Genomic DNA, 19,785 nt, shown 5'->3' with positions numbered 1-19,785 from the left:
CTGGCGAAGGCGAAAAAAGCGACATACGTAAAATATGTGTCCTGCAGTTCAGTTCACCTATATAGATCAGCTGAAGAATGGAATACGAGTACTAGCGAAGGCAAAAAAAGCGACGAACGTAAAATTTTTATGCTTTACTGCGGATGACCTACATGGTCAGCTGAGGAATAGGATACCACCTTAGCAGTTCACCTGGTGTACAAGAAGCCAGTGTTCCGTACGTCGCTGTTTTTGCTTTCGCTATTTGTAGTATTCTGTTCTTCAGTTGATTTACATAGTATAAGATACGAATCAATTGCGAAACAAATAGCAATTGGAACGAATCACTTTCAGATAAAGGCATAATTCAAATCATATACGTAAATGATTTAAAATTACCAAAAGCGACCAAAAGTGTTCATAGTATCTCTCTCTTAATAACACATTCATTTATTTCTATTTACGATTATGACACCTAGCCACAGAAGATAACCGATTTTTTATCTATGGCTCGAAAATAAATTAATATCCATGACTAAAATGCGTCACAGATCAAAGCCGGCGCGTTGAATCCCATTTTTCAGTTGACCCAAATAATCTATGGAACAAGGAACTAACTAACCACCTCTCCCTTCCCACACCCAGCCAGACTGTGGTAGTGAAGATTTTCCACCATCAAGATCAGAACTGACTTTACCACCTAAACGAGAACCACCTCACAGGTATGCGTCAGCGACTTCAGCGACGGAGGTGGGTACGCTTATTTTTGACCATTCGAAAATTTAAAAGATAAAATATAATTATCTTAACCATTATGTAGCCTAACACTTTCAGATATTTACAGTAATTCATTGATCATTTCCAAGAATGATTGCCTATCGAAGTTGGAGGGATCCAAACGATACATATCGAACGTTCGATAGTGAATCGATTATGGAAATCTCGTGGCGCGCGTTATGCTCAATTATTTGTGATCGTCATTTTTATCAGTTTTCCGTTGTTTCTTCAGTTCGTGTACATTACATTTCCGCTGTAATTATTTGCGATTTGATTGGGAAACCCACACGGTTTCTGTTGATAGCGAGTGTAATGTCTGCTGCTTCTCACGTTTCTTCTGCGGATTGTCTGACATGGAAAACTCTAATTAATTCCATGCATATCCAGCATAGACAAATGTTTGACTTTTTGTCGCAAATATGGACTTCTGCCGGACGAGGAAAGGAGGGATGTGTTGACTGTGCTGCTGCGAAGTCTGTAAAACTTAGTAAAAGGAGTGTGGACACTGAGATTCCGTTGCAATTTCATTGCGGACTTTGCGGAAAGCAAACCAGCATCAGGAAAAATACGTGGTTGGAGTACTCCAAATTATCGATTCAGACGAGCGCAATTTTGTGTCGTGCTGGATTCAAGACTACACGTTGCAAGCCACAGCATCAGAAACTGAGTTATCGGCAAATACCGTGTGTGACTATTTCGGGTTTTGTTGAGAAGTGTGTTATGTAGTAGGGACAAATGACAGTGTGCCAATTGGTGGACCGAATAAAATAGTAGAAGTAGACGAATCTCGTATTGCTAAACGAAAGAACCAGAGAGGACGACCTTCTAAAAGTGAAGTAGGTCATATTTGGGTTTCGGTGGGATAGAAAGTGTTTTGTTGTGAGGGTTTTGTCCCGAGACAAGGTGACTTTAGTGAGTCTCATAAAACACTTCATATTGCCTGGAAAAAAAGTCATCACAGAGTCTCTGAAAGCTGAAGGGTTCGACCACGAATTCATGAACCCCTCTGTGGAGTTCGTCTCTTTGGATGACGCCAGTGTCCACACCCAGAATACTGAACGGCTGTGGAAGTCTGTCAAGTCTACCATAAAAAGAGAAGGGCGTCCAGGACAGAGGGACGAACTGTACTTGTTCTAGCACCTATACTTCCACAACTTGCGTTTGCAGGGGAAAGTCGACGCATGCGGCTCTGCCAATATTCCTGCGCGATATAGGCAGAGTTTACCCTGGCTACGGAAAAAATGGGATTGCCCCACTAGCTTATACATCATACGGACTGTCATAACACAAATGGTTCAAATGGCTCTGAGCACTATGGGACTTAACATCTTAGGTCATCAGTCCCCTGGAACTTAGAACTACTTAAACCTAACTAACCTAGAGAGATCACACAACACCCAGCCATCACGAGGCAGAGAAAATCCCTGACCCCGCCGGGAATCGAACCCGGGAACCCGGGCGTGGGAAGCGAGAACGCTACCGCACGACCACGAGATGCGGGCGTCATAACACAATAACACCGATGACGAGTAAGGTAAGTCGTCTCCTTTGAATTTACAAGTGCTTCTCTAACGCTTTTCTTTTGACATTGCTGCACTGACAACTTGAAACATATTCATAACGCGCGCCACGATACTTCCATAATCGATTCCCTATCGCACGTTCGATATGTTACGTTTGGACGCCTCCAACTTCGATAGGCGATCATTCTTGGAAATTACGAATGCATCAGCGTACTAAATTCGTCGTCGTCTTTGTCTCCTTCAGAAGGCAGACAGTGTCACTATGCTGTTAAGAGTTCTCTAGCATGCGCTGGTGACTGCCTCGCAAAACGCGGTGTAAACGGCAGCTGCTGTAGAACAGATACGTGACACACACGCCCAGTGGAATGTTTTACGGTTCCCCTCGCTTCCCGCCGCCTCATTACGAGTACGTGCAACTGCTCCGGCGCTCGTGACGTCGTGATGGCTGTCCGTGTTAACAGCGGAGAACTACCCGCTCCCAGATGGTTCGCGCCATTATCGCTGTCGGGAATTGTCGTTCCGTTCCGCGCCCAACTTCGGCTGCTCTCCCGTCGACCGTGTTAAGTGCTTTTGCAGCAGGGTGCCTCCCATATTTTAATATCAGAGTTGAGTGTGGGCACCGCCAAACTTGTCGGTAGGGCCCGCTGTTATTAATTTAGGACCTCACGGCGGAGTAACATCTCGTCTGGCCTCCTTCCAAGTCTCATTATTTTTTCCCCAAACCTTTTTTTCTCCGGCTAATTGGTTATTAGTGGTTATTAGCACAGAAAGAGCGCGAGAAATGGCAGAGAGAAATATACCGGCTTCGGTGTGCCCGGAGGAATATGAAACACGTCCTTTCGCGTTCGGTCTCTTTCTTTCCCTTTCACGAGGGATAGGGATTTGCGTGATATTAAAACGGTCGGCGCTCTTCACCTAAAAGCTACTGGAATCCCAGTAATTGTTGCATTTGTTCTGTGTTTATACCCGTAATAACGAGAGGGAAGCGTCCATTGCCGGCTGGGAAATACAGACGTTTCTCTTGCCTAATTGAGGGTGCAAGACTAAAAAAAAAAAAAAAAAAAAAATGCGCTGCTGCTTTCAACCAGCAACGTTAAAAGAAAGAAAAACGCAGCCACAGGCCAAATGGACTCTTTTGCGCACGCTATTCCGGACCTCAGCAGGCTTCCTTAATTCCCAGCCAGAAGAAAGAATTTCCATGTCATTGCTGAATTTACATAATGCTATAAATATCTTTCTCATTTTAGAGGAGTTCGTATTTGGGAATGCCGGGTAGGTAGGTACGAGGAACTCCACTCAAGACGATTACCCCCATACGATTGACAATTATAGTATTTTATCCATTCTCAGCAACTGTAGCTCTATATAACTAAATATTCATCAACCACATGCATAAAAGAAATTTAATTTCTTTTATGCGACTGGTTGTTGAATATTTCGATGCATACGATTGACAATGTCTCATTCTACATCTACATCTACACACATACTCCGCAAACCACCATACGGTGCGTGGAGGAGGGTATCTCGTACCACAACTAGCATCTTCTGTCCCTGTTTCACTCCCAAACAGAACGAGGGAAAAATAATTGCCTATATGCCTCTGCACGAGCCTTAACCTCTCTTATCTTATCTTTGTGGTCTTTCCGCGAAATGTAAGTTGGCGGCATTAAAACTGTACTGCAGTCAGCCTCAAATGCTGGTTGTCTAAATTTCTTCAGTAGCGATTCACAAAAAAACGCTTCCTTTCCTCTAGAGACTCCCACCCGAGTTCCTGAAGCATTTCCGTAACACTCGCGTCATGATCAAACCTACCAGTAACAAATCTAGCAGCCCGCCTCTGAATTGCTTCTCTGTCCTCCCTCAATCCGACCTGATAGGGATCCCAAACGCTCGAGCAGCACTCAAGAATAGGTCGTATTAGCATTTTATAAGCGGTCTTCTTTACAGATGAACCACATCTCCCCAAAATTCTACCAATGAATCAAAGACGACTATCCGCCTTCCCCACAACTGCCATTACATGCTTGTCCCACTTCATATCGCTATGCAACGTTACGCCCAAATATTTAATCTACGTGACTGTCAAGCGCTACACTACTAATGGAGTATTCAAACATTACGGGATTCTTTTTCCTATTCATCTGCATTAATTTACATTTATCTATATTTAGAGTTAGCTGCCATTCTTTACACCAATCACAAATCCTGTCCAAGTCATCTTGTATCCTCCTACAGTCACTCAACGACGACACCTTCCCGTACACCACAGCATCATCAGCAAACAGCCGCACATTGCTATCCACCCTATCCAAAAGATCATTTATGTAGATAGAAAACAGCAGCGGACCTACCACACTTCCCTGGGGCAGTCCAGATGATACCCTCACCTCCGATGAACACTCACCATCGAGGACAACGTACTGGGTTCTGTTACTTAAGAAGTCTTCGAGCCACTCAAATATTTGGGAACCAATCCCATATGCTCGTACCTTAGTTAGGAGTCTGCAGTGGGGCATCGGTCAAACGCTTTCCGGAAGTCAAGGAATATGGCATCCGTCTGATACCCTTCATCCATGGCTCGCAAGATATCATGTGAAAAAAGGGCGAGTTGCGTTTCGCAGGAGCGATGCTTTCTAAAGCCGTGCTGACGCATGGACAGCAACTTCTCTGTCTCAAGGAAATTCATTCGTGATATTGTTGAGCACATACACAAGACGTTGTCATATTCGTAAAGCAAAGTCGCATGCCACACTCCAAAGATACAATTCAGCTAATAGAAAACGTCTGGCAATGATAACTGCACACAACACATCGTCCCTCTGAGGCTAATTCCCCACGGAGTGCCAGCTTTCCCCTTACCTCCCCCCCCCCCACAAACCTGAGTACTGGTAGGAAAGGCAGTACGTAGCGATGGAACTCTTCAATCAGCTGCTCATCTGCTTGAGCGTGATCAGCCGTACTGTGCAGGCTGCAAGGCAGAGCACGACCGGTCCGTTTCTTCGCCGTGCTCTTGATTACTTGGAAAGTACAACAGTTGGACCGTTGCTCGCAGGTAGTTTGGTGTCCTCCTAACTAATTTATACTGACGGAGATGTGAATAGTCTTAAGGACCCGCCCGTAACAAGAGCGATGGTTGTGGTCAGTATCTTCCTGTCTCGGCAACTGTGGAGCTTCTTCGACCCCCCCCTGGTGGCAGCGACTGATGCTGCAATGTGGTGTCGTCTTCTGTCTCTTGTAACTTTTTGTCATTCGGTGTTGCGGCTCCCAAACCCTACTGACATGTACTGCAAAACCAGGCGGGTTTTAATCTTTCGAGGAGACCGCGGAAGGCTTCTCATGTAGCAGAATGTGAAATGTGTGCTCTACCCACTTACGAACTGGATGAAGTCCCGCAAGTTATAATACTGTGAGTGTCGTGTCGTCCGGGAGCAAAACGTACTCGCTATCTGTCCCTGCTTTGTGTACGAAGACATATGTGCACCATGTGGTCACGGGGGCAGAGTACGTATGCGTGTGACGTGCTGTGTAACTCCCTGGACCAAAGCAGGTAGTTTCGTAGCGGTCGGTGATGGGGCGGGGGCGATAAATCCTACCGGAAGGTTAAGACTTTCGCCGTACAAGATTTCAGCTAACAACGTCTCTAAGTTTTCCTTGAAGGCTGTTGGGAAATTGGAAATTTGTGCTACGATCTTATGGGACCAAACTGCTGAGGTCATCGGTCCCTAAGCTTACACACTATTTTAGTCTAACTTAAGCTAACGTGCGCTACAACACACGCACCCATGCCCGAGGTAGGACTCGAACTTCCGACAGAGGGAGCCGCACGGACGCCTAAGACCGCGCGGCTACCCCGCTCGGCGAAGGCTGTTGTGATAACTACAAGCACCCATGGTAAGGCCCCTGCACATTACTTCTTGTGGTACATAAGTGCTGCCTTGAAAGTACAGTTCCAACATTCTATGAGCCCACTGCTCTGTGGCTGATAAGTTGTCTTTCTCAAGCGTCGGACAAGACGAAGGTTTCCTAACTCTGAATACATGAGAGACTCGAACTGGCAGCCTCAGTCCGTTGCAATAAATACAGGACAACCGAAACACGATATCCAGGTTTGCAACAACGCTTTTGCAGTAGTTTCGGTCGTAATATCGGCCAGTGACACCGCTTCTACCCAACAAATAACACATTCCGTAAAGGGGGGGGGGGTAGTTCAAAAAATGGTTAAAATGGCTCTGAGCACTATGGGACTCAACTGCTGAGTCATTAGTCCCCTAGAACGTAGAACTAGTTAAACCTAGCTAACCTAAGGACATCACAAACATCCATGCCCGAGGCAGGATTCGAACCTGCGACCGTAGCGGTCTTGCGGTTCCAGACTGCAGCGCCTTTAACCGCACGGCCACTTCGGCCGGCGGGGGGGGGTAGTCAAATGAAAACGATACACATTAGGAAAAGTAAGTAAACTGTTTATTATAATCGTCGTAACTGTTAATACACTTCTCTATACAATACAATAAACTTTTGCAGTAGTTTCGGTGGTAATGTCGGCAGGTGACATCGGTTCGACCCACTAAGTGACACATTCTGTAAGGGGTAGTCACATGAAAACAAGACACATAGGAAAAGTAAGTAAACTGTTTATTATTTCAAAATAATCGCCGTAACTGTTAATACACTTCACTATACAATAAAATAAATTTTTGCAGTAGTTTCGGTGGTAATGTCGGCCAGTGACATCGGTTCGACCCACTAAGTGACACATTCTGTAAGGGGTAGTCACATGAAAACGAGACACATAGGAAAAGTAAGTAAACTGTTTATTATTTCAAAACTAATCACCATAACTCTTAATACATTTATCCCACTGTGAGTCAAGACGATCAATGCCTTCATGGAAAAATGTTTTCGATGCCTACGAGCCCATAATTGTACCTAGGCGTTCACCTCTTCGTCCGAAGCAAATCGACGACTACAAATGTCTTTCTTCACGCTCCAAAAATACGAAAATCGCATGGGGAGATGGAGGATGTGTAAGGGCCTCCCAGCGAAACATGTACAGCGTAGTGGAAACAATCTTGACAACATGTTGGTTGTTTCGCTGGGAAGCTCTCACCCTTCTTCCTACAGTCCTAATCTGTCTCCTCGCGATTTCCATGTTTTCGGACCGCTGAAGAAAGACATTCGTGGCTGTTCACTTGATTCGGACGAAGAGGGTACAATCATGGTTCTGTAGGAAATCGCAAACATTTTTCCATGAAGGCACTGACCATCTTGTCTCGAAGTGGGGTAAATGTATTAATAGTTACAGTGATTATCTTTGAAGTAATAAACAGGTTACACCAACATTTTGAACATAGCCGCAGTTCAGCAACGGTTACAGAGTAGCAGGTGAATAAGACACCTAACCAGTTGCAATAAATTGTCGTTTTCAATTAACCTCAACCATGGTTTCAAGGGATTTAAACCGGTATTTTTCAGAAGGACAAGAAACAAACTTCGCATTAACAAACAGTCAATTATTAAAGCGACGTGAAGATGTTACATCGCTTTACCAAAAATGGTTCAAATGGCTCTAAGCACTATGGGACTTAACATCTGTGGTCATCAGTCCCCTAGACTTACGACTACTTAAACCTAACTAACCTAAGGACATCATACACATCCATGCCTGAAGCAGGATTCGAACCTGCGACCGCAGCAGCAGGGCGATTCCGGACTGAAGCGCCTAGAACCGCTCGGTCACAGCGGCCGCCAATCGCTTTACCAACTGACTGCTGATATAAAGTTTCTTTCTTGTCCTTGTCATTAGCAAACAGTCTGTTAGTAAAGCGATCTTACATCTCTACATCTCTTTACTAACTGACTGTTTCCTAATGTGAAGTTTTTTTCTTGTCCTTCTGAAGCAGACGGTTTTAAATCCGCTGAAACAATGGTTAAGGTTAATTGAAAACCACCATTAATTGCAGCTGGTTGGTTGTCTTATTCACCTGCTAAACCGCTTACTTACTTTTACCATTTGCCTTGTTTTCATTTTACTGCCCGTTATATTTTCGTGAGTATGTAGCAATAAGCTGATGATTCAGGTAAAGGTCCTACTAGATGGAGGTGGATGACGTGTTTCCAGTCTGTTTTACCTGACGAAATAACACTGGTCAGTACAATTGTGGGTTCTTAACTTTACTGCTGGAAGAGGCCGAGATGATACTAAAACACATAAAATATGACATCACATTATTACAATCTGAAGAAGATGAAATACTTAACTTTGTAACAAACCAAGTCCACAGGAAAGTCATGAGTATTTATTATTGTTACTGAACATTAACCTATCACTTGATACTTGCGCCGGCCGAAGTGGCCGTGCGGTTAAAGGCGCTGCAGTCTGGAGCCGCAAGACCGCTACGGTCGCAGGTTCGAATCCTGCCTCGGGCATGGATGTTTGTGATGTCCTGAGGTTAGTTAGGTTTAGCTAGTTCTAAGTTCTAGGGGACTAATGACCTCAGCAGTTGAGTCCCATAGTGCTCAGAGCCATTTGAACCATTTGAACCTTGATACCTGCACAAGTTAGTCTCTCCTCACAGAGTAAAACTGAGTACTCAGCTCAGATGAAAGTAAGCGAGCTGGTGAGGTGGCGTGTGGAAACTCTTCTGACCGTTTCTACGCCGATTCCGCTCGTTTGTTGTTGTGTCTGGTAGTGACTAGGCATATTTGTGGCTTCGTCGAGAGGTACCAACCTTGCCTTGGCATGTTGTTCTTCGGGCCACCACACAATCCCCTTGCGGTGTTCGATATTTGTCACGGTTGGGATACACGTGGCGGATTACTTACCTTCGCTGAGAGCTAGTGCATACTTGTGTCCATGTCTTGGACTCCGCCTTTAGTTTCAGCCAAGCGAAACGTCCCGTTACTAATATTGTTGTTAATCGTACCCCTGGGTCAGACATGTTGTGCAGGTTGTCGATAAGGGCTTTTCGTAATTTTTGGGGGCTTCTGGACGTAATCTGTTTTGGGAGATGTTGCACCATAATTCAACCGAAGTTCTGACAAGCATCACCTACACTAACTTACGTCCAGTAGCAGCGGGTTGTAGCAATTTTTTTCATTTGTGGGTCCTGTGTAGCAGCCCCAGTTGCTATCAAGTCTTCGAATGAAGCATTAGTGTAACGCTTGAATTCACGACATCCAGAGACTTAAGACTCTATACGACATCTTCGTTTATTTGGGGAGATGCACATGCGACCTGAAGATGGCATAGTGGAATGCTGAAACTGGTAGCCTTCAAAATAAAATAAAATAATATCTTAAGTTATACGGCTGTTGGTGAATTTCATTGACACTGACAAAGTCCCACCAACGATCGAGTTTAACAGATTTTAACTTGCATAACGCCATGCGTATCAGTCTCAGGACTGAAGACCACAACAACAACGCCATGCGTTTGACTGTTTCATGAACCACAGGACCAGATATACTCTGAGGTGACAAAGGTCAAGGCATACATCCTAACATCCTGTCGGACTTCCTTTTGCCCAGCGTAGTGCAGCAATTCGTCATGACGTGGACTCAACGAATCTTTGGATGTCCGCTGCAGAAATATTGAACCATGCTGCCTCAGTAGCCATCCACAACTGTGATAGCGTTGCCAGTACAGGATTCTGTGCACATACTGACCTCACGGTTATGTCCCATAAATGTTCGTCAGGATTCGTATCGGGCGATCTGGGTGGCCAAACCATACGCTCGAATTGTTTAGAATGTTCTTTAAACCAATCCAGAACAACTGTGGCCCGGTGACATGGCACATTGTCATGCATAAAAATTCCATGGTTGTTTGTGGACATGAAGTCTATGTATGGCTGCAAGTGGTCTCCAAGTAGCCGAACATAACCGTTTGCAGTTACTGATGGGTTCAGTTGGACTAGAGGACCCAGTGCACTCCATGCAAACACAGCCCATACAATTACGAAGCCAGCGCTAGCTTGCACAATGCCTTGTTGACAACTTAGGTTCGTGGCTGCGTGGAGTCTGCGCCACACCCTAACCCTGCCGTCAGCTCTTACCAACTGAAATCAGGACTCATCTGATCAGATCACGGTTTTCCAGTCGTCTTGGATCCAACCGATATGGTTACGACCCCAGGAGAGGCGCTGAGGCGATTTCGCGCCGGTAGCAAAGGCACTCGCTTCGGTCGTCTGCTGCCATAGCCCTTTAATGCCACATTTCGCGATACTGTCCTAACAGATACGTTGGTCGTACGTCCCATACTGATTTATGCGGTTCTCACTGAAAACTCTGTGCGAACGCTGCTGCTTTCGCTCGTTAAGTGAAGACTGTCTGCCACTGTGTTGTCCATGGCGAGAGGTAATGCCCGAAATTTGGTATTCTCGACATACTCTTGACACGAGGAGCTCGGAATATTATATTCCCTAACGATTTCCGAAATGTAATGTCGCATGTGTCTAGCTCCAACTACCATTCTGCGTTCGAACTCTGTTAATTCCCATTATGCGGCCATAACTTGTGTGTCACTATCCAATGACTTCTGTCATCTCAGTGTATATTATATTCCAAAATCGAAATGTGTATAAAACAAACATTACAACTGAATGCTGAATGCATGTATCTAAAATTTTTGTAGTTCTGCTCACTGTATTACCACCATCTAACGTACTTCTTTACTGTAGTAATAAAATATACTGCTTTCGCAAAAAAATTAAAATTTCAAAATCTTAAACATGGCTGCGAAACAGTAATTGTTGTAATTCACAATAGATTGAAAAATCTGTTGATTGAAAAATCTTCCAACCAGTTGCACATAGAGATTTATTATTCCTTTTGCAGATTACATATATCATACTTCAGAAAGACTACTCATTAGTAAACGCCCAGAGGTAGAGGCTCTTCTCAACATTTAGATGTAATAGGCTTCACAGAGATATAATAAATCTTTATTTGCAAATGATTGGCTGATTTTTCAGTCTATTCTAAGTTAAAAATTGAAAATGAACACCCACAATAATATCTTGTTTACAGAAGTATGCTGTAATATTTACGCCATAGAAGTCTGGTACCGAGCGCCGTTAGAGGTGTCTGCAGCCGTCGCGCCATAAGCCATGGCTGCACACGTTCCTGGCTCGCGTATAACGTGAGGGCACCACAATGGAGCACGTGGTCCCAGCAGCCAATAGCGATGTACCGTACCCTGTATATAAGTGCCTGCCTCTCGCTCAGCTAGGCCATCTCCGGCAGTACCTCGAAAGAGTACCGCCCTTCGATAACTGCATCGCCACTTATCGAATGTTAGGTGTTCCAGGACCAGCCAGCCGTCCGTCCAACCAACCAGCCAGCCAGCCTGCCAGCCAGCCAGCCAGCCAGCCAGCCAGCTATCCAGCCAGCGAGCCAGCAAGCGATCCAGTCCAGCAGCCTAGCAGCCCAGCAGCCCTGCAGCCTCTGCGGTCGCCTCCTGCTAGCGGCAGCAGAGTGTGACTTTAGCCCCAGTCAGCATTTCGTCCGTCTTCATCCGTCTTCGTGAGTTCCTTGTTTCCTTTTTTAGTTTTGTCCAGTCCTGTCCTGTTCTTTTCCTTCTTTTCGCATTGTAATCATGAAAACCCCCACCACCACTGCCATTGTATATACCTCTCCCTCTGCCACCACCACCACAATTACGTGGTGTGCCCAATCGCCCCCCCCCCCCCTCATTCAATCCCCCCACTTCTCACCCTCCCTTCTCCTTCACTCTTTGTAGCCCCATCCCCTGCTCCTTCCTCCTCAGCCTCCTCCTCTGATCCCTTCCCTCAACTCACTCACCCTGTTCCCAATGTCACCCCCCAGCGTGGTGGCCTGGAGGGCCATGGCCCACGACCCTCTCTCGCTGTCACCATCATCATCAGCTTCACCATTGCCATCACTGTCACCATGCCTGTCTTAGGCGCCAGTACCAGCATCCACGCTGGGACCTGCCACCTCCCGCCATCTCCCAGTTGCTCCCATCCCACACACCTCTTCTCACCCTACAGTCACTGTTAAGCACTCCAGCGGCACCCCTGCCTCCTCCACTCCCAAAAAGTTCCAGACCCGTCCTCCTCCTCCCCCCCTCAGGATGCCATGGATGTCTCCCTCCACCTGCCCCTTCTGCCACCTCCACTTCCTCTTCCTCCTCCTCCTCCCCCTCCCCCTCCTGCTACAAATACCTCCTGTCCCTTTTGTGGCCATTGTCACTGAAGTTAAAATCTTCTGGATTATTAGGCCACGTCATGAAACATGATGCAGCCTAATAACCCAGAAGATTTTAACTTCACCTCCTGATCCCTCACTCCTCGAGGCCCGGAACCTCACACTGCTCCTCCGCCTACACTATCCCAGAGCTCCCATCTCCCTCCTCACTCCCCGTCAAGACTCCATTCCAATCACCTCCCCCAGCCCGACCCTTCACTCCGGCATCCTCTCCTGAATCCTCATCACCCTCTTTGGCCCCAATGCCTCCCTCTCCCATGCTCCTTCTCGTTCCCACTCCCACCAACTCCAAGCCCTGTGTCGCCCACTGACCCTCACCGACGTTATCACTTGGCTTAGTCCAACAATCATGGAGGATGAGGTGCTGGCGCAGCTTAAGGCACATCCCTACCTAGGCGTCCATGTGGTGCGCCGGATTTTCAATCCTGCTGACTCCACCTGCCGTAAGCAGGTGTTTTCTGAGCATTCCCCCTGCACCGACCTTCTCCTGACGGCGGGTGCCCTTCTGTTCCATCGCCAGTACAAAGTCGACCCCTCCCATTCCCCTCCTCAATCCATCTGCTGCCAAAGGTGCCTGCATTACAGTGCACACCTGACATCAGAGTGCTGCAAGGCCCCCGTCTACCCGCACTGCAAACAGGCGCATTTCCTCAGGCAGTGTCCCAACCTCCAGTCCCCTCCCTCCTGCAACACCTGCAACCTCCCGCATCCCACCTACTCCCAGAAATGCAAGGCCTGACCTCCCCGACCCCCGCAACTCCTGAACTCACCGTCCCCATCCGCTCTCTGGACGTCCCCACCCCTCCGTCCCCCCCTCCACTGCCGAGGACACCATCAGATTTGTCACCATCATCCTCCAGAATGTCCACCCGTTCCAAAGCCGCCACACCCTCCAGCAGGCATCCCTCACTACCCAACCAAGCTTCCACCTTAACACTTAAGCCTCCTATTACCACAACCAAGCCCACTTCACCTTCCCCCATTTCGACACCCTTGTCTAAATTGCTGCCATAACACGACAGCACTGTATCTTGTTTAACCACATCCGCTCCCTAACCACCAACAAGAACCTCCTCATGCACACCCTCAAGACCCACCACATAGATGCCTTCCTCTTAAATGAAACCTTTCAGCAGCCCCAGCATGCCATACACACATCACCCTATCTCGTCCACCGCTCCAATAATTGGCCACCACTGCCAGATCCCTGTCCGGCTTCAACCCCTCCTTCCCAACGCCACAGAATTCCTTAGTCTCTTCTCCCCTGGCCTTAACATTACCTGCGCCATCATCTACGTCCGCCCCACTGTACCTATTCCTTTTTACTTCCTTTCCCACATTGACCGTACCTTCTCCTCCTACATGATTGCTGCTGACCTCAACATCCATAGTCGTTCTGCCACCAGGTATGGTGGTGGCATCAGTTCCTCTCCAACCTCCAAGGTGACCTCATTCCCCTTCCCCTGCACACCCACTGCGAATCCAATACCACTCCCGATGTCGTCCTCTCCTCCCCTAAACTCCTTGGCCACAAAGTGGTGGATGTCCTTGACCCTATTGGAAGTGACTGCCTCCCTTTACTCCTCACCGTTTCAGACGGTCGATGCCCCTGTCCCAATCACCACATTGACCTTCCTCCGAAGTATGTCCATGATTATTCTCATGTCGACTGGAATACCTACCGGGATACTCTGTCTACCCAGGTCGATAGCCACCCCCTCGCCTTCCACCACCCTGATGATGTTACCCTTGCTGCCTCCTTTCTCCAGCAGACCTTGTCAGAGACCATGGAGGCCCATGCCCCCACCGTCGCCATCCACCTACACCGTCCCACTCTACCCCCACAGGCCGTCCTCCTCCTCTGTGAATCCCGCCATCTGTACCGTGCCTTCCTTCACATGCACGATCGGGACACTCTACGACGCCACTGGCAACTACAGCGACACGTCAGAAACCTGCTCACAGCTAAGAAACGCCGGGACTGGCGCCAGACATGTACCCGTCTTAATGCTACCCTACCTGTCACCTCGTCCAGGTACTGGTCAGCCTTCCAATGCCTTACCAGATCTAACCCCCCCCCCCCCAACTACCCTCTCTTTCATGATGACCGAGCCTTCCCTAACAACCTTAGTAAGGCCAATCACTTTGCATCCTACCTCTCTGATATCTTAACCCTCCCTGACGATCCCCAGTTCGACTTACTCCCTCTTCCCTGATGTCCACGATCGAACTGACACCTCTGTCCCTCCACTCGCTCCTGTCTTCCAGTACTTGGACAAAATTACACACAACGAACTCAATGCCCCCATCACAACTCAGGATATCATCGATACACTCCGCATGAAATGCAACACTGCTCCCGGTCACAATCGTGTTACCTATCGCCATCTCCATGAAGCTCCTGCCTCCTTCCTCTCCACCCTGGCCCAACTCTATAATCTGGTCTTGTCCACCGGCTGCTACCCCGATCTGTGGAAAACCTCCCAGATCCCAATGTTCCTCAAACCTGATAAACCACCATCCACTGTCTCCTCCTACCGTCCCTTCAGCCTTACCTCGGTCTCCAGCAAGGTCCTGGAATCCATCCTTACCCAACGCATCCACCAGCATCTCCTCCAGCACCGCCTCCTTGCCGTTACCCAGTGTGACTATCGACCATCCTTCTCTACTGATGATCTTCTCCTTCACCTCACTCATTTCCTCTCTGAACAGATCAACTCCAGTTCCTCTGCCATCATCATCTCCATCGACCTTGCATGTGCTTATGACCGTGTCTGGCATTCCGGTCTTCTCTTCAAGCTCCAAACCTTCATCCTTCCTATCAACTACGTCCGTCTGATCGGGTCCTTTCTGTCCCAACGTCCTTCCTATGTCACCATCCATAACACAGATTCCGACACCTTCTACCCCTCCACTGGTGTGTCCTAAGGTTCCATCCTCTCCCCTCTTCTATACCTTCTGTATACAGCGGACATGCTGCCACCTTCATCGCCCCCCCCCCCCATCCACCATCTCCAATACGCCGACGACACCGCCAGCCTTGCCCTCGCCCCCACCCTGCAACGATCCCAACACTTTCTCCAATCGGTTCACCACTTAGTGTAACCAGTGGTTGCTCAAGGTCAATCCTTCCAAGACCCAGACGATCATTGTAGGCAAAACCACCCCTTCCTTCCATCTCCTCGACTTCTGTATCACCATATATGGCCATCCTATCACCCTCACTCCCACCCTCAAGTATCTTGGCGTCAGCCTTGACTGTCGCCTCTCCTGGATCCCCACCTCCAGACTATCCAAGCTAGGGCATGCTTCCAACTCCGTCTCCTCAAGCTCCTTTCTGGCCGCACATGGGGTCTGGACCCATTGACCATCCTCCAAACCTATAAATCCCTTATCCGCCCTATCCTCTGCTACGCTCATCCCGCCTGGCTCTCCACCCCTCCTACCTTTTACCAATACCTTCAAATTCTAGAATGCCATGTGCTCCACCTCGCCTATCGCATCCACCCCTTATCCCCCACACGGATCCTATATGACCTCATCCCGTTCCCGCACCTAGTCCTTTTCCGTGAATGGATACGGATCTACACCTCCCGCAAACTTGATCCCCCTCACTCACGCACTTGTATCTCCCATCCTCTCCCATCCCCGTCCACTGCCGTGCCTGTATTTCCACATCCCACCTGTTCTCCATCTCTCCACTCTCCATACCCTTGCCCTGATGATGCCCTCCTCCCCTCCATCTACCCCTCCTACCAACTTTGAAAATCCCCATCCACCCCCTGTGTTTTTTCCCAAGGGCACCCTCGCTCCCTTCTCTCCCTCCTCCCTTCCTCCCTCCCTCCTCTTCCGCGGGCTTCCCCTCCCCGTACCTTCTTTCCTACCCCTCCCATCTCCTCTGCCACTGGCATCTACACCCTCCCCTCTCCCTCCTCCCCCTATTTGGCAGGTCCTCGGACGTACACGTAAAGTGAACTTTCGCACGCCGGAGATCATCGCCTAGCGTTTGTGTGTGCCATCGTGTTCCAGTGTTTCATCGTTTGTGCTCCATAGTTCGCGTGTGTCATCTGCCTTTTCTGTGCGTGCTCACGTTTCTGAACGTTTTTATTTTGGACACTGCGCCCGTGAACGGCTCCGTGTGTTTTAATTTTGTATGTCTACGTTTGTATATCCACCATGTCTGTTCTTCAATTGTCTCCTTTTGTATCATTAGTCATATCTGTGGCCGAAGAGCGGCGTAGTATGCCACTGCTGGCCTACCTGTATCAGGTGTGAAAATAACAATAAAGAAAAGAAAAAGCTCAGCCAGGCAGTCTGAAACTCGTGTTGTCATCTCGGTAACAGACAGCTTATTTACAGTACTTTGCTTTCGTTACTAGTGGATGTTGTGGATTCGTTTGGTTGTCTCTTGTCACCCCGTTGCTTCTTGCGTGTTGTCGTCGTAAGGTCTCGCTCGGTCGCCCGTCTTTGTTCGTGTCCGTCCTTTCCCGTTCGTTTGTTCTCGGGCCGCTCCCGTTTGGTCCCGCCGCGCATCGTTGTAGTTACATTGTGTTGCAAATATGTCGTCCAGAGTTTCCCACACGTGCAGCCTTTGGCATGTAACCGCCTCACTCACACTCCTGGTCGGAATAGCGCAGTGGTAGGGAAAGCTGAAACACAAAGGAGATTTGGCTACTTTCACATAGCATGAGCGCGCTCCGGGAGTGCAAACACTGAACAGGCTTTCACTAGAGGAAATGGGCATGGTGTTGTGAGCGCCCTTAAGAAATCGAACATCTGTAGTCAACAGATTGTACAATGTCTGCTCCTTCAGACAGACACACATGTGGGGAGCATGCACGTAATTATTGTCGTTTTGCTCGTTAGGTTTGTACTACTTGTTTTAAAATGTCTGACAATGTTCACGATCCACAGTGGTACTAAATACAAAAAAATTATTCGGTGATAGCGAATTCTTTGACATGAGCTGATATAGATATATCAAATACTAGTGACACATGAAAATTTGTGCCGGACCGTGACTCGAACCCGGATTTCCCATTTACCATGAGAAGTTGTCCTAACAGTTTCGGCTATTCGGCGCACGGCTACTGCGAGCCGTACAGGTAGCGTGTTGCGCGACACGACACGCACATCGAAAGACATGCAGTCTAGTCGGTAATGATCCTTCCGCAGGTTCACCTACGGAAACCTTGTTACGACTTTTACTTCCTCTAAATGATCAAGTTTGGTCATCTTACCGGTAGCATCGGCAACGACAGAGTCGATGCCGCGTACCAGTCCGAAGACCCCACTAAATCATTCAATCGGTAGTAGCGACGGGCGGTGTGTATAAAGGGCAGGGACGTAATCAACGTGAGCTTATGACTCGCGCTTACTGGGAATTCCTCGTTCATGGGGAACAATTGCAAGCCTCAATCCCTAGCACGAAGGAGGTTCAGCGGGCTACCCCGACCTTTATGTTGAGCATGTAATCTAATTGTCCCTATTGCGGGAACCCAAGGGATGTTGTGAGCATTGAGGGATGCGTACAGTGTGGCAACTGAGGGTCTGGATCAGTCCAGGAAAGATGAATAGATAGGTTAGGGTGACTGCTTGCGATAAGAGGCAAAGTTGGGTTCGAGTCCCACCTGGCACAACTTCTTATGTGTCACTAACAGGTAGTATACATATATCTAATACCTCTGATGTCAAAGAATTCGTGGTCAGAGAATAAATTTCGAAATACCTAGTGGATTGGTCAAAAAAATCAAGGTGACGGAATCGGCGTGGAGTACAGCCCTTGCTCACGTTGAGAAGGGAGTGCACTGTTGGATGATAGTTCATAAAAATTGGCAGTGGTCTTCTCTTATCGGAAGCGCTTTGTAAAGGTCCAACATTTCATGGTAGTACGCTGACCATTTCCGTTGCGAGGCCGCGAGCTTTTGAGAGAAAAATCGTAGCGGTTATTTCTCGTCAGCGACAGTTAGCTGTCGGATTGCAGCTATAGGAGTTTCGCTTGCATCCGTGGTAACTGACATGGGACACCAGACACAGAAATATAATGGCTTCGGCAAGACTAAGAGAGTCATAGTTACTCCCGCCGTTTACCCGCGCTTGCTTGAATTTCTTCACGTTGATATTCAGAGCACTGGGCAGAAATCACATTGCGTCAACACCCGCTAGGGCCATCGCAATGCTTTGTTTTAATTAGACAGTCGGATTCCCCCAGTCCGTGCCAGTTCTGAGTTGATCGTTGAATGGCGGCCGAAGAGAATCCGCGCACCCGCGCGCCTCCGGAGGAGCACGCTAAGGCGGACGCGGCCTCGCATCAAGGAAGATCCGTGGGAGGCCAAGGCACGGGACCGGGCTCGGATCCTGCACGCAGGTTGAAGCACCGGGGCGCGACGCGCATCCTGCACCGCCGGCCAGCACGAGGCCGACCAACGGCGAGAGCAGACCACGCCCGCGCTAGACGCCCGCACTTACCGGCACCCCTCATCCCTACGGCACACACCCCGCCCAGGCCCGGCACGTTAGCGCTGACCCACTTCCCGACCAAGCCCGACACGCCCCGATCCTCAGAGCCAATCCTTATCCCGAAGATACGGACGCCGGGTTGTTATACCACGACGCACGCACTCCGCCTAACCGAGTCGCGTGCTTCTCAAAACTAGCGGAAATGTTGTGTGGTACGAGCGCTGAAGCTCTGGAGCGGCTGGCCTGCGGCACCTGGCGCCTCGCGCCGGTTTTGAATGACTTTCGCCCGAGTGCCTATCCACTCCAGTGTGGAGCCGTACAACGCCCATTGGCCGTGAGGCCGTTGGACACAAAACACTGGAACAGGGGCCGTCAAACGCCTCAGTCCCGCCTATGCAACTGTTTTGAAAGAGACAGTGGAAAACTAAAAAAAGATCACCCAGGACGGTGGATCACTCGGCTCGTGGGTCGATGAAGAACGCAGCAAATTGCCCGTCGACATGTGAACTGCAGGACACATGAACATCGACGTTTCGAACGCACATTGCGGTCCATAGATTCCGTTCCCGGGCCACGTCTGGCTGAGGGTCGGCTACGTATACTGAAGCGCGCGGCCTTTGCCCCGCTTCGGAGACGTGGGAGTGTTGTGGCCGCCTGTGGGGGCGGCCGCGTCTCCTTAAACGTGCGATGCGCGCCCGTCTCCTGGCGGTTCGCATACCGGTACTTTCTCGGTAGCGTGCACAGCTGACTGGCGGTGTGGCGTGCGACACCTCGTACAACGACCTCAGAGCAGGCGAGACTACCCGCTGAATTT

At 48.7% G+C, this 19,785-nt stretch overlaps 1 pseudogene; it reads left to right on the top strand.

Annotated features, from left to right (window-relative positions):
* Positions 1–19,407: 19,407 nt before the first annotated feature.
* LOC124803760 lies at positions 19,408–19,562 on the top strand (annotated as a pseudogene).
* Positions 19,563–19,785: the final 223 nt, after the last annotated feature.

This window comes from Schistocerca piceifrons, chromosome 6 (assembly GCF_021461385.2).
Source record: "Schistocerca piceifrons isolate TAMUIC-IGC-003096 chromosome 6, iqSchPice1.1, whole genome shotgun sequence".
NCBI classification, from domain to species: domain Eukaryota; kingdom Metazoa; phylum Arthropoda; class Insecta; order Orthoptera; family Acrididae; genus Schistocerca; species Schistocerca piceifrons.
This window is presented reverse-complemented; position numbering and strand designations above follow the sequence as displayed.